General features: G+C 43.1%; 1 protein-coding gene across 3 annotated transcripts in view; it reads right to left on the minus strand.

Annotated features, from left to right (window-relative positions):
• The window catches only part of LOC115113237 (bifunctional heparan sulfate N-deacetylase/N-sulfotransferase 2-like), a 234248-nt gene that overhangs the window by 153023 nt on the left and 68407 nt on the right, over nucleotides 1-12818 (minus strand). Inside the window, exon 2 of one of the 3 annotated variants that reach the window (XM_065012803.1) lies at nucleotides 11552-11637. The exons of the other annotated variants lie outside the window; for them this stretch is intronic. The gene's annotated coding sequence lies outside the window, so the exon portion shown is untranslated. The remainder of the gene's footprint in view (nucleotides 1-11551; nucleotides 11638-12818) is intronic. 3 annotated transcript variants of the gene reach the window in all.

The following is a 12818-nucleotide window of genomic DNA, read 5'->3' on the forward strand; positions in this document are numbered from 1 at the left end:
CAAGTAGGTTACAGTCGTAGGGTGCTCCCATTACTCCCATATAATTATCCTAACTTTGGCGTAAACAAATTACTGACACTTTTGTCATTTCATTCAACTTTTTTATTGACATACTTGGCTATTACAACAACGAATGATGTGCATGATACTTATTCTGCCATTCTAATTTGTTACCCGACCTGCTAATAACACTGACAATAAAGCTAGTAAAACTGTTTGTTTACCCATAGCTTTTTTGCCGGTTAGCTGACTGGCTAGCGAGAGAAGTTCATATCGATCGAATGCACTAGTCTTAGATGTCGCGCAACTACTTCCAGTCTTTGCCTGCCCTTGAATGCTCTAGATATTTAGAAAAACGTATTCTTGTTGGCTTGCCTATATGTCCATTCAACGTCCCGGAGAACAGCTGGTGAGACAACCCTACCAATGGACCAAAGTAGCCTATGGTGATATCTACACCTACTTGGTGGAATCTCTAGGTTTGCATAAATATCCACATGCAGAGGAATATTATACAGTTGATGTCGGAAGTTTACATACACTTAGGTTGGAGTCATTAAAACTGGTTTTTCAACCACTCCAAATTTATTGTTAACAAACTATAGTTTTGACAAGTCAGTTAGGACATCTACTTTGTACATGACCCAAGTAATTTTTCCAACAATTTTTTTTATTTTTTAACCTTTATTTAACTAGGCAAGTCAGTTTAAGAACAAATTCTTATTTTCAATGACGACCTAGGAACAGTGGGTTAACTGCCTGTTCAGGGGCAGAACGACAGATTTGTACCTTGTCAGCTCGGGGATTTGAACTTGCAACCTTCCGGTTACTAGTCCAACGCTCTAACCACTAGGCTACTATTATTATTTCACTTATAATTCACTGTATCACAATTCCAGAGGGTCAGAAGTTTACATACACTAAGTTGACTGTGCCTTTAAACAGCTTGGAAAATTCCAGAAAATTATGTCAAGGCTTTAGATGCTTCTGATAGGCTAATTGACATCATTTGAGTCAATTGGAGGTGTACCGGTGGATGTATTTCGAGGCCTACTTTCAAACGAAGTGCCTCTTTGCTTGACATCATGGGAAAATCAAAAGAAATCAGCCAAAACCTCAGAAAAAAAATTGTAGACCTCCACAAATGTGGTTCATCCTTGGGAGCAATTTCCAAATGCCTGAAGGTACCACGTTCATCTGTACAAACAATAGTATGCAAGTATAAACACCATGGGACCACGCAGCCATCATACCGCTCAGGAAGGAGACTGCGTTCTGTCTCCTAGAGATGAATGTACTTTGGTGCAAAGAGTGCAAATCAACCCCAGAACAACAGCAAAGGACCTTGTGAAGATGCTGGAGGAAACCGGTACAAAAGCATCGATATCCAAGGTAAAATGAGTATTATATCGACAAAACCTGAAAGGCTGCTAAGCAAGGAAGAAGCCACTGCTCCAAAACTGCCATAAAAAAGCCAGACTATGGTTTGCAACCGCACATGGGGACAAAGATCGTACTTTTTGGAGAAATGTCCTCTGGTCTGATGAAACAAAAATAGAACTGTTTGGCCATAATGACCATCGTTATGTTTGGAGGAAAAAGGGGTGGCTTGCAAGCCGAAGAACACCATCCCCACCGCGAAGCATGGGGGTGACAGAATCATGTTGTGGGGGTGCTTTGCTGCAGGAGGGACTGGTGCACTTCACAAAATAGATGGCTTCATGAGGTACCATTACCAGGTGAAGCTGTTTGCGAGAATGCCAACAGTGAGCAAAGCTGTCATCAAGGCAAAGTGTGGCTACTTTGAAGAATCTCAAAGATAAAATATATTTTGACTTCAACATGATTCCATATGTGTTATTTCATAGTTTTGATGTCTTCACTATTATTCTACAATGTAGAAAATAATTTTAAAAAAAATTAAAAACCTTGAATGAGTAGGTGTGTCCAAACGTTTGACTGGTACTGTAGTTCTGATCATGGCTTTCCAAACGAATCATGCATCTACACCTACATTTAAAATGTGTCTAACGTGTCCAGTGTCCAGATTCCATTTTCCCGTGCTATATTCAAATGCCAGTATGCATTCTACAAACGGTGGAATAGGCAAAATATGATGACACAACAACTGGTGGCAGTAGCTAACTACTGTAGCTAATTACCCAGCTAACCTTTGTAGCTAGCAAGCAACGTTAGCCTAAAGAGACTGCAAATGGGTTAGCATAACTCTAGCCAAACAACAACAACAAAAATCTCGAAATATTAGCAAGCTGGCTAGCATGAAGTTGGCAAACACGTTCCTAGCGGTATTTCCTTCAACATTATAATGAAGGTGCCTCTCGGTCCCACAACACAAGTTTTCTGCAGACTTGTGGGAGGAGCACTGATGGCATCACCCACTGTATGAGCATTCGGTAGACTGACCACAAAGTGACTTCTGTGCATCTAGACCAGTCTTTTCAATGCAAAACTTCAACAAAGCAGAAATCACATGTAAGTGTCAAGTGTAGACAGTACCAGAGGAACACAGACACCAGCAAAGAGATGGCCCCCAGTTGTCATGGGAACCGCAACCAAATACACACAAACTCTCAGAGCGAAGCACATTCACACTGAACAACATGACCAGAAGAATAAATACAAAGTGTCACCCGGAAAAGTGCATAAACCTGCATTTTCTCTCAGGGATGGGACCGGCAAACAGTGTTACATTTATGATTTGTGTGAGATAAAGGGCTGATAATTATATTCAAGGTAACAAGAATTAATACATCTAGGCCATCTCCCAGGGGCTGCTGGGGACACAGCACATGGGCCATCTGAAATGGGAGGGGACTGCTGGCCTGGGCTCTGTTGTGGTGAATTGAGCACAAGCTCTATGTCAACTGCAACTCCCACAGTTCTCCTTGGCAGACTACTCTTCCCCCACTCACACAAACGAATGAGATCTGCTCTGCAGGGAACCACAGGTAAGGAGAGATGACATTCAGTTCCCAGAGAAAGAAAGATTAGAGAGAGAAAAAGGAATGTCACTTCTCATAGTTATTGGCTTTCTGATTCTCCTTCTGCCCACGCTTTATTCTACAGACAGTAGCCTCACAAACAAACACATAAAACCTTTCAATGCTCGGTTTTACGGACTGCCGAGGTCCCAGGTGAGGTGAGGCATCTACAGACCCCGAGCAAAATAGATCCACATTCAGTAAACAATTTCTATAGCAATGGCACCAGTCATCTCCAAGTTGCAGGAGGTTATTGAGAGCAAACCAAAGGTGGGAGAAACAGTCTCGCACTTCACACACAAGGGCTTTTTAACCTAATGATTACATTCCGATTAATTGCTCTAGGGCTGAAACAGAGAATTATCGAGAGAGAGAGCTTTTTCCCTCTGCTACACATAGATATCCATGGAAACCAACTGATTTAGGCTTTATTTATGCCTCTAACAGCTGGGGGGTGAAGGACCAACAAAGCTGGGCTCCCAAACCGTAGAAAACACATTATTGTACATGCCTGACTGACCACCACCAACACACACAGGAAAGCATACAGTGCAGCTTGACAATGCTCGATTAGTTGCACATTATAGAACCACTCCAGAAGAACAATGCGGTAAATACCAACGAGATGATGCTAAAGCGTCTTTATTCTGCCTCTCTCCCATTTCAGAAACAAATATTAACTGTTGCTCCCTGGTCCTGGTCATGAACAAAACGAGAGTGGAGACAGAAGGGGAAGATTGCAGAGGGGAGCGATAGAGGAGATGCATCTGCTTTTCTAAAAATGAATCAGATGCAATTCAGTCTTTTCTATACATTTTGTTCTCAGACTATTCGCCAACGCACAGCGCTGTCTCTCTCCGTTATCGTTCGGCCCTCAGTGTACCCCGAGTGTCTCCCCGAGCCACCCCCCCCCCCCCATTATACAGTCCTATCTGCCACAGGAAATTAAACCTCCATGTTTGGGTCTCGCAGAAAGCAGGCCTCTACTCTAGGGCCGGGATGATACTGCACAGTTAGTATCGTGCCAAGGAAACACTGAGCAGATTTAACTTATTTAAGAAAACAGCCCTAATGTTGGACATAAACATCATTGCTGTCATCCAGAGACAATGTTTTCCCAAGCTAAAGCATACCATATTTTACATTCAGCAGGTTTGTAAAGGTCCAAAGACTTGTCTGCTTCGTGCTTTAACATTTTGAAATTAAAAAAAAAAAATTTAAAAAGGCAATACGGGTGGAATTAAAATAATTGAAATAGATTTCGGTCAATTAGTTGCTTGAAAACCGAAAAACAACAGACATTCCCGTTAATCGCACAGCACTAATGGAAAAACACATGCTTAATCACACAAACAGAATTTCCACCTGCTGATAGACACACACACACACACACAACTGAAAAGTTGAAAGGAATAGGAGAGTGACAGCGCAGGGACTGAACATCAGAGACAATCTGGGGAGAATGAAGCCATTTCCAAAGCAGATTGTACTTGAAGAGTTCTGAAGTAGAGAACTAGAAACTAAATGGGTTGGGGCTGTTCAAATACCCTACAGGATGCAGGCTGCTACGGCTGTATACCTTAGCCAACAAAGCCTAGTCCGGCAAAGGGAGAGATAATGTCAGGCAGTGCCGTAGACTCCAGCCCGGCCCACCACACAATGGGCCCTATCTTTCATGTCCTCATTAAGATAGCGCTCCAGCAATTAAACTCTCAACTTTCATGTGAGCGCCTGAGAAAGAGGGGAGGGAAAGGAGGGTGAGAAAAATGTGGGAGAACATCATTTTCATTTTGGTAAAGAAAAGAAAATTGGGGTTGGACTGATCGAAAGCGGGTTTGAAAGTTAGTTTTCCAGGATTCGAGGAAGGTGAAAATGACTACATGGAGCAATAGAGGAGAGGGTACCAACTGGAGAGGATTGCGGAGGCAAAAATAAATATAAGAGACATACATTTCCCACGAGTCGAAGTGTGTTTGTTCCAACTGGCATCTCGTTACTTTGCTCTCCGGGAGGCAGGGATTCTATTAACATAACAGTTGACTGAGACACAGAGGAGAGCAAGATTGGGAGAGGAGAGCAAGATTGGGAGAGAACAGCAGGGAGAGGAGAGACGGAGCATTCCAGGTTGAACAGGGAAGAGAGATGAATTGACAACAAAAAAAGAAGGGCTCAGGCTTGGGGGATAAACCGTTTACCGGGGTATTTAGAAATACCAACGGTATGATTTTCAATATCCCCTCGCTGGGGCTGTGGGTGTGTGTGCTAAGCCACTGCTTATAAACTATAGGTTAAATATAACTATAAGAAACCTAAGATGTCAAATTAATAATATCCAGCTCAGGGCTACAGATATGCATTTGGTTTGCTAACTTTCTAGCTGAGTGGCTAGATGTCAAGATCAAGCGTCTTGGTTACTGCAGAGACAGGCAATATTCTCCTGGATGAAGATTCCTGTTGCCTAAACAGTTTTGTGCGCCAAAGATTTTTGTAAATTATTATCATCTTTTTTTTATTTTTTAAATAGCACCCCTTCTGTGCACATTCGATAATACCATATAGCCCGGGATGGTATAGAAACGGTATAAACGTATGACAATCTGGATACAGCCCAACCCTAGAAGAGAGCTGTGCTGACTGAGCTTGAGTGGGGTTAAAAGTAGAAGAGAAAAAGGGGGCACAACACAAGCTAAAAGGCCGCAGCCCTTTTCTTTGTTTAATACTATTAGCCTCCTCAGTAATCCTGGTCTATCGACATGCCTTGACACATCAATGGCTGATCAGATCACTCCATGTCCCCATCTGGAGGAAATGGCAGTGAATCTTCCGACACAACTGGGTATTGGCAGAAGAGGAGCTCACATCACACAGAAAGTGACGGCTGAAATCAATCACACTCCCTAACCCAGTGTGTGTCGGTCTACAGCATTAAGGAATTCAAACACCATCCCAAATATGGATTCCTAATACACAAGATAAACCAAGCAGACAATCATGCAACTGTAGGCCCTTGCTCTCCAGTGTGGTTAATCTGTTTATTAGCTACAGCAGATTAATCACTGCTAGCTGAGGCCCACTATGACATCATGATTTAACTCTTAGACAACAAACACATAGCTATGACATACAATGCAGTGCCTAGAGGAGCACATTGTATGTTCCTGCCTTTGAACTGGAGAGAAGCACTGTGGTGAGTATGTAGATATAATCTACATATCTCTGGCCTACTTGAATTGTATTTTACTTCACACATGAATACAGACAGTGCATTCGGAAAGTATTCAGACCCCTTTGACCTTTTCCACATTTTGTTACCTTACAGTCTTATTCTAAAATGGATTAAATACGTTTTTCCCCTCATCAACCAACACACAATACCCCATAATGACAATGCAAAAATGGGTTTTTATAAATGTTTGCAAATGTATACAAAATAAAAAACAAATACCTTATTTACATAACTTTTCAGACCCTTTGCTATGAGACTCGAAATTGAGCTCAGGTGCATCCTGTTCCCATTGATCATCGTTGAGATGTTTCTACAACTTGGTGTCCATCTGTGGTCATTTCAATTAATTGGACATGATTTGGAAAGTCACACACCTGTCTATATAAAAAGGTCCCACACAGTGCATGTCAGAGCAAAAACCAAGCCATGAGGTGGAAGGAATTGTCCGTAGAGCTCCGAGACAGGATTGTGTCGAGGCACGGATCTGGCAAAGAGTAACAAAACATTTCTGCAGCATTGACGTCCCCCAAGAACACAGTGGCCTCCATCATTCTTAAATGGAAGAAGTTTGGAACAACCTACAGCTGGCCAACAGCCATACTGAGCAATCGTGGGAGAAGGGCCTTAGTCAGGGAGGAGACCAAGAACCCAATGGTCACTCTGACAGAGCTCCAGAGTTCCTCTGTGGAGATGGGAAAACCTTCCAGAAGGACAACCATCTCTGCAGCACTCCACCAATCAGGCCTTCATGATCGAGTAGCCAGACAGAAGCCACTCCTCAATAAAAGGCACATTACAGCCCACTTGGACTTTGCCAAAAGGCACCCAAAGTACTCTCAGACCATAAGAAACAAGATTCTCTGGTCTGATGAAACCAAGATTTAACTCTTTGGCCTGAATCCCAAGTGTCACATCTGGAGGAAACCTGAAACCATCCCTACAGTGAAGCATGGTGGTGGCAGCATCATGCTGTGGGATGTTTTTCAGTTGCAGGGACTGGTAGACAAGTCAGGATCGAAGGGAAAGATGAATGGAGCAAAGTACAGAGAGATCCTTGATGAAAACCTGCTCCAGAGCGCTCAGGATCCCAGACTGGGGCGAAGGTTCTCCTTCCATCAGGACAACGACCCTAAGCACACAGCCAAGACAACGCAGGAGTGGCTTCGGGACAAGTCTCTGAATGTCATTGAGTGGCCCAGCCAGAGCTTGGACTTGAACCCATAGCTGTGCAGCAACATTCCCCATCCAACCTGACAGAGCTTGAGAAGATTTGCAGAGAAGAATGGGATAAACCTTTTTTTAAATATCCTTTATTTAACTAGGAAACAAATACAGGTGTGCCAAGCTTGTAGCGTCATACCCAAGAATACTCGAGGCTGTAATCGCTGCCAAAGGTGCTTCAACAAAGTACTGAGTAAAGCGTCTAAATACTTATGTAAATGTGATATTTACATTTTTTTATTAAATTTTTTCACAAATTTGAACAAACCTGTTTTTGCGTTGTCATTATGGGGTATTGTGTATAGATTGATGAGGGAAAAAAATAAGGCTATAACATAACAAAATGGGGGGGGGATAGAGAGTTACACACACACGGTCCAACTGACACTTGGACGTTGGGAGAGAGAGTGCTTTTCCAACCTCCACAAAGATGGAGGCATTGGCGTGAAATCCACTCCATGAGATCTGAATTTTAATTTTAGTTTTCTTCCCGGGCTGTTCTCTTTAATGAGCAGTCAACAATAAAAAACTGACAATGAATTTTCCAACTGTGCACAGTAAGTAAAATAAAAGTCCTTAGGGAGGAGAAAAGCAGAAGAAAAAAAAACACAGCTGAGCTTCTGCCAAGTAATCAAAATTCTGTGATTTTCACAGCTGAGAGGGAGAGCGGGGAGAGATGGAGCCCGGCATCAGCAGCGCCAGGCCCATGAGATGCCAGCACAAACAAGTGACACACACCCAGGCTTCCTAATACTGATACACAGGCAGAGGGTTACCCAACTGGGCCTCACATAGGCCTGCAAATAAACTCCAAAAATAAGTGAGACTGTGGCCTCAAGTACACCCCCTCAACACCAACCAAGCAAACAGGAGTCTCCAAACAAACAAAAAATATATTGTATATAATATACAGGCCTAGGCAGCAACAGCTGAGTGCTCCAACTTTTTAGTCCACCAGCCACTGTGGCAGGTAAATAAAAAATATACACTGCTCAAAAAAATAAAGGGAACACTAAAATAACACATCCTAGATCTTTTTTTTCTTTACATAGTTGAATGTGCTGACAACAAAATCACGCAACAATTATCAATGGAAATCAAATTTATCAACCCATGGAGGTCTGGATTTGGAGTCACACTCAAAATTAAAGTGAAAAACCACACTACAGGCTGATCCAACTTTGATGTAAGGTCCTTAAAACAAGTCAAAATGAGGCTCAGTAGTGTGTGTGGCCTCCACGTGCCTGTATGACCTCCCTACAACGCCTGGGCATGCTCCTGATGAGGTGGCAGATGGTCTCCTGAGGGATCTCCTCCCAGACCTGGACTAAAGCATCCGCCAACTCCTGGACAGTCTGTGGTGCAACGTGGCGTTGGTGGATGGAGCGAGACATGATGTCCCAGATGAGCTCAATTGGATTCAGGTCTGGGGAACGGGCGGGCCAGTCCATAGCATCAATGCCTTCCTCTTGCAGGAACTGCTGAAACACTCCAGCCACATGAGGTCTAGCATTGTCTTGCATTAGGAAGAACCCAGGGCCAACCGCACCAGCATATGGTCTCACAAGGGGTCTGAGGATCTCATCTCGGTACCTAATGGCAGTCAGGCTACCTCTGGCGAACACATGGAGGGCTGTGCGGCCCCCCAAAGAAATGCCACCCCACACCATGACTGACCCACCGCCAAACCGGTCATGCTGGAGGATGTTGCAGACAGCAGAACGTTCTCCACTGCGTCTCCAGACTCTGTCACGTCTGTCACATGTGCTCAGTGTGAACCTGCTTTCATCTGTGAAGAGCACAGGGCGCCAGTGGCAAATTTGCTAATCTTGGTGTTCTCTGGCAAATGCCAAACGTCCTGCACGGTGTTGGGCTGTAAGCACAGCCCCCACCTGTGTACGTCGGGCCCTCATACCACCCTCATGGAGTCTGTTTCTGACCGTTTGAGCAGACACATGCACATTTGTGGCCTGCTGGAGGTCATTTTGCAGGGCTCTGGCAGTGCTCCTCCTGCTCCTCCTTGCACAAAGGCGGAGGTAGCGGTCCTGCTGCTGGGTTGTTGCCTTCCTACGGCCTCCTCCACATCTCCTGATGTACTGGCCTGTCTCCTGGTAGCGCCTCCATGCTCTGGACACTACGCTGACAGACACAGCAAACCTTCTTGCCACAGCTCGCATTGATGTGCCATCCTGTATGAGCTGCACTACCTGGGCCACTAGAGTTAAAGCACCGCCAGCATTCAAAAGTGAAGAAAGAAATGTATTAGCAAGAAGTAATGTGGTATATTGCAAAATTTCATTTAAAAAAAATTGTGACTATCGTCTCAACGAAAATATCAGTTGAGACAAAATTTCAGAGATCCCTTTAAGGGCGGTATGATACAGTGGTAACGTGGCCACTCGAGTCCTGTCATGTGTGTCTGTGAGAGATTTGGGATCTGACTAGTAGTCGACGGCATCACTTCGCTATCAGCTGAAGCAGCAGACTCAAACTAACATTGAAAAACAACCGAGCTTGTGAAGAAAACAAAGTAAATAGCCCAGAAACACTTTGTAGACTTGAGTCAATTATACCAACTTGTATGCCTGCATCCAGCGCCTCCTAAAATTAATCTATCAGCACAAGGGGTGTGAACGTTTCAACTCAAATTGGGATCGTTAGCGTAAAAAAATAATATCCCTAACCGAAAAATAATGTTTCAAGTTTTATTCCCTCAAAATTAAAATCAAAGTGCAGTAATCAAAAAACTACCACTAACAGTCCCTGATCATCATCATCATAAAGGGAAAAATAACAATTAAACAAATACCTAACGTAACAATGCAGTAACTTTAGCAGGAGGGAAAAAAGGCAATGTTCTCTCCAGTTTATTAACCGGAGCTATAAAAATGAGGGAAAGAGAAGCAGAACAGCAGTTCAAGCAGGCAGCGGGAGAAGGGCTATGCGGTGTGCGTCTGTGAGTGACGAGGGGAGCAGGGAGGGGGAGAGAAATAGCAACCAAGTTGACTCACACTGGTAGACTAACTTATTACTAGTTATTTATCATCTCATCTGATTACATAGTACCGGTCGTGACTGCATCAAACCCGAAAGAAGCTAGTTAAGCTATGTTACACCTTAAAAAAGCACAAGAAATAGGATTGACACCCACCATCTCAGATTGTACTGAAATCATCATCTCTGTAGTTAGCATTCCTGAAACATTTTGTTGAACTATAATTTGATCTCTGAGAAATTAAGCTAATTCATTGCACCCAAATTGGCCATTTTAATTTATAGGATTCAAATAACTCAATAAACATAGTACTCAACTTCGGATTTGGACCAAACTTCTTCCTTCCAATGAGTAAGACATGAGCAATCCCCCCCAAAAATTTAAAACACCACCCACGGACCCCCCAACGATCCCTCAAATATTTTTACGGCACTGAGCAAATTTCAGATCTGCCGAGCGCAAAATTTTGTGCAACTTCTGGTGAGCGTTTACTGTGAACACTGAGGCTGTACCCTTTGTTACAGCTATAACAGTGACCAAGTAGGCTACGGTGGCTATTTGATGATAATGTAGGCCAACCAGAGTGGCCTACCAACAAAAACAATGGAGAATATGCATCCCATAACATTTTAACATGGAAATAGCTTTTCTATCATTAAGCCTACAGTAGCAGCCAATGTGTGGTGTTCAATGTAGGACTACATTCCATTGGATTTAGGAAAGAAAAAAACATGTAGGGATTGACATTAACCTGTTTATCCACTTGTCATTCAGACCAGGAGGTGACTGAAAATGTTATGTTGTTTGATGCAAGAAACCACTTTACAAAATATAATTTACAATTATTCCCAAACCAATTTTGTTACTCTCTGCCTTTTGGTTACTTAGCTTATTCAAGCCCGTCTCAAAGTACAACACTGCCCCAAAATACCCCGTGCATTCGGAAAGTATTCAGAACCCTTGACTTTTTACACATTGTTTACGTTACAGCCTTATTCTAAAATTGATCAAATAAAAAAATAAATCCTCACACAATACCCCATAATGACAAAGCTAAAACAGGGTTGTAGAAATGTTTAGACATTATTTATACAAAATCGCAAATACCTTATATACAGAAGTATTCAGACCCTCAGGTGCATACTGTTTCCACTGATCATCCTTGATGTTTCTACAACTTGATTGGAGTCCACCTGTGGTAAATTCAATTGATGTAACATTATTTGGAAAGACACATACCTGTCTATATAAGGTCCCACAGTTGACAATGCATGTCAGAGCAAAAACCAAGCCATGAGGTCAAAGGAATTATCTGTAGAGCTCCGTGACAGGATTGTGTCGAGGCACAGATCTGGAAAAGGGTACCAAAAAATGTCTGCAGCATTGAAGGTTCCCAAGAACACAGTAGCCTTAAATGGAAGAAGTTTGGAATCCCCAAGAGTCTTCCTAGAGCCGGCCAACGGCCAAACTGAGCAATAAGGGGAAAAGGGGCTTAGGCATGGAGGTGACCAAGAACCCAATGGTTACTCTGACAGACCTCCAGAGTTCCTCTGTGGAGTTGGGAAAACCTTCCAGAAGGACAACCATCTCCGCAGCACTCCACCAATCAGACGTGTATGATAGAGTGGCCAGACGGAAGACACTCCTCAGTAAAAGGCACATGAAAGCCCGCTTGGAGTTTGGCAAAAGGCATCTAAAGACTCACAGCCCATGAGAAACAAGATTCTCTAGTTTGATGATAGCTAGATTTAACTATTTGGCTTGAATGCCAAGCGTTGCGTCTGGAGGAAACCTGGCACCATCCTTAAGGTGAAGCATGGTGGTGACAGCATCATGTTGTGGGGAATGTTTTTCAACTGCAGGGACTGGGAGACTATTCAGGATCGAGGGAAAGATTAATTGAGCAAAGTACAGAGAGATCCTTGATGAAAACCTGCTCCAGGGCGCTCAGGACCTAAAGGTTCACCTTCTAATAGGACAACAACCCTAAGCACAAGTCTCAATGTCCTTGAGTGGCCCAGCCAGAGCCCGGACTTGAACATCTCTAGAGAGACCTGAAAATAGCTGTGCAGCAACACTCCCCACCCCACCTTACAGAGATTATGAGGATTTGCAGAGAAGAATGGGAGAAACTCCCCAAATGCAGGTGTGTGAAGCTTGTAGCGTCATACCCAAGAAAACTTGAGGCTGTAATCGCTGCCAAAGGTGCTTCAACAAAGTACTGAGTAAAGGGTCTAAATACTTATGTAAATGTTTCATTTAAAAATATAAATTTGCAAAAATTTCTAACAACCTGTTTTTGCTTTGTCATTATGGGGTATTGTGTGTAGATTGATTAAATAATTTAATCCATTTTAGAATAGGGCTGTAATGT

This window comes from Oncorhynchus nerka, linkage group LG28 (assembly GCF_034236695.1).
Source record: "Oncorhynchus nerka isolate Pitt River linkage group LG28, Oner_Uvic_2.0, whole genome shotgun sequence".
In the NCBI taxonomy this organism is placed as follows: domain Eukaryota; kingdom Metazoa; phylum Chordata; class Actinopteri; order Salmoniformes; family Salmonidae; genus Oncorhynchus; species Oncorhynchus nerka.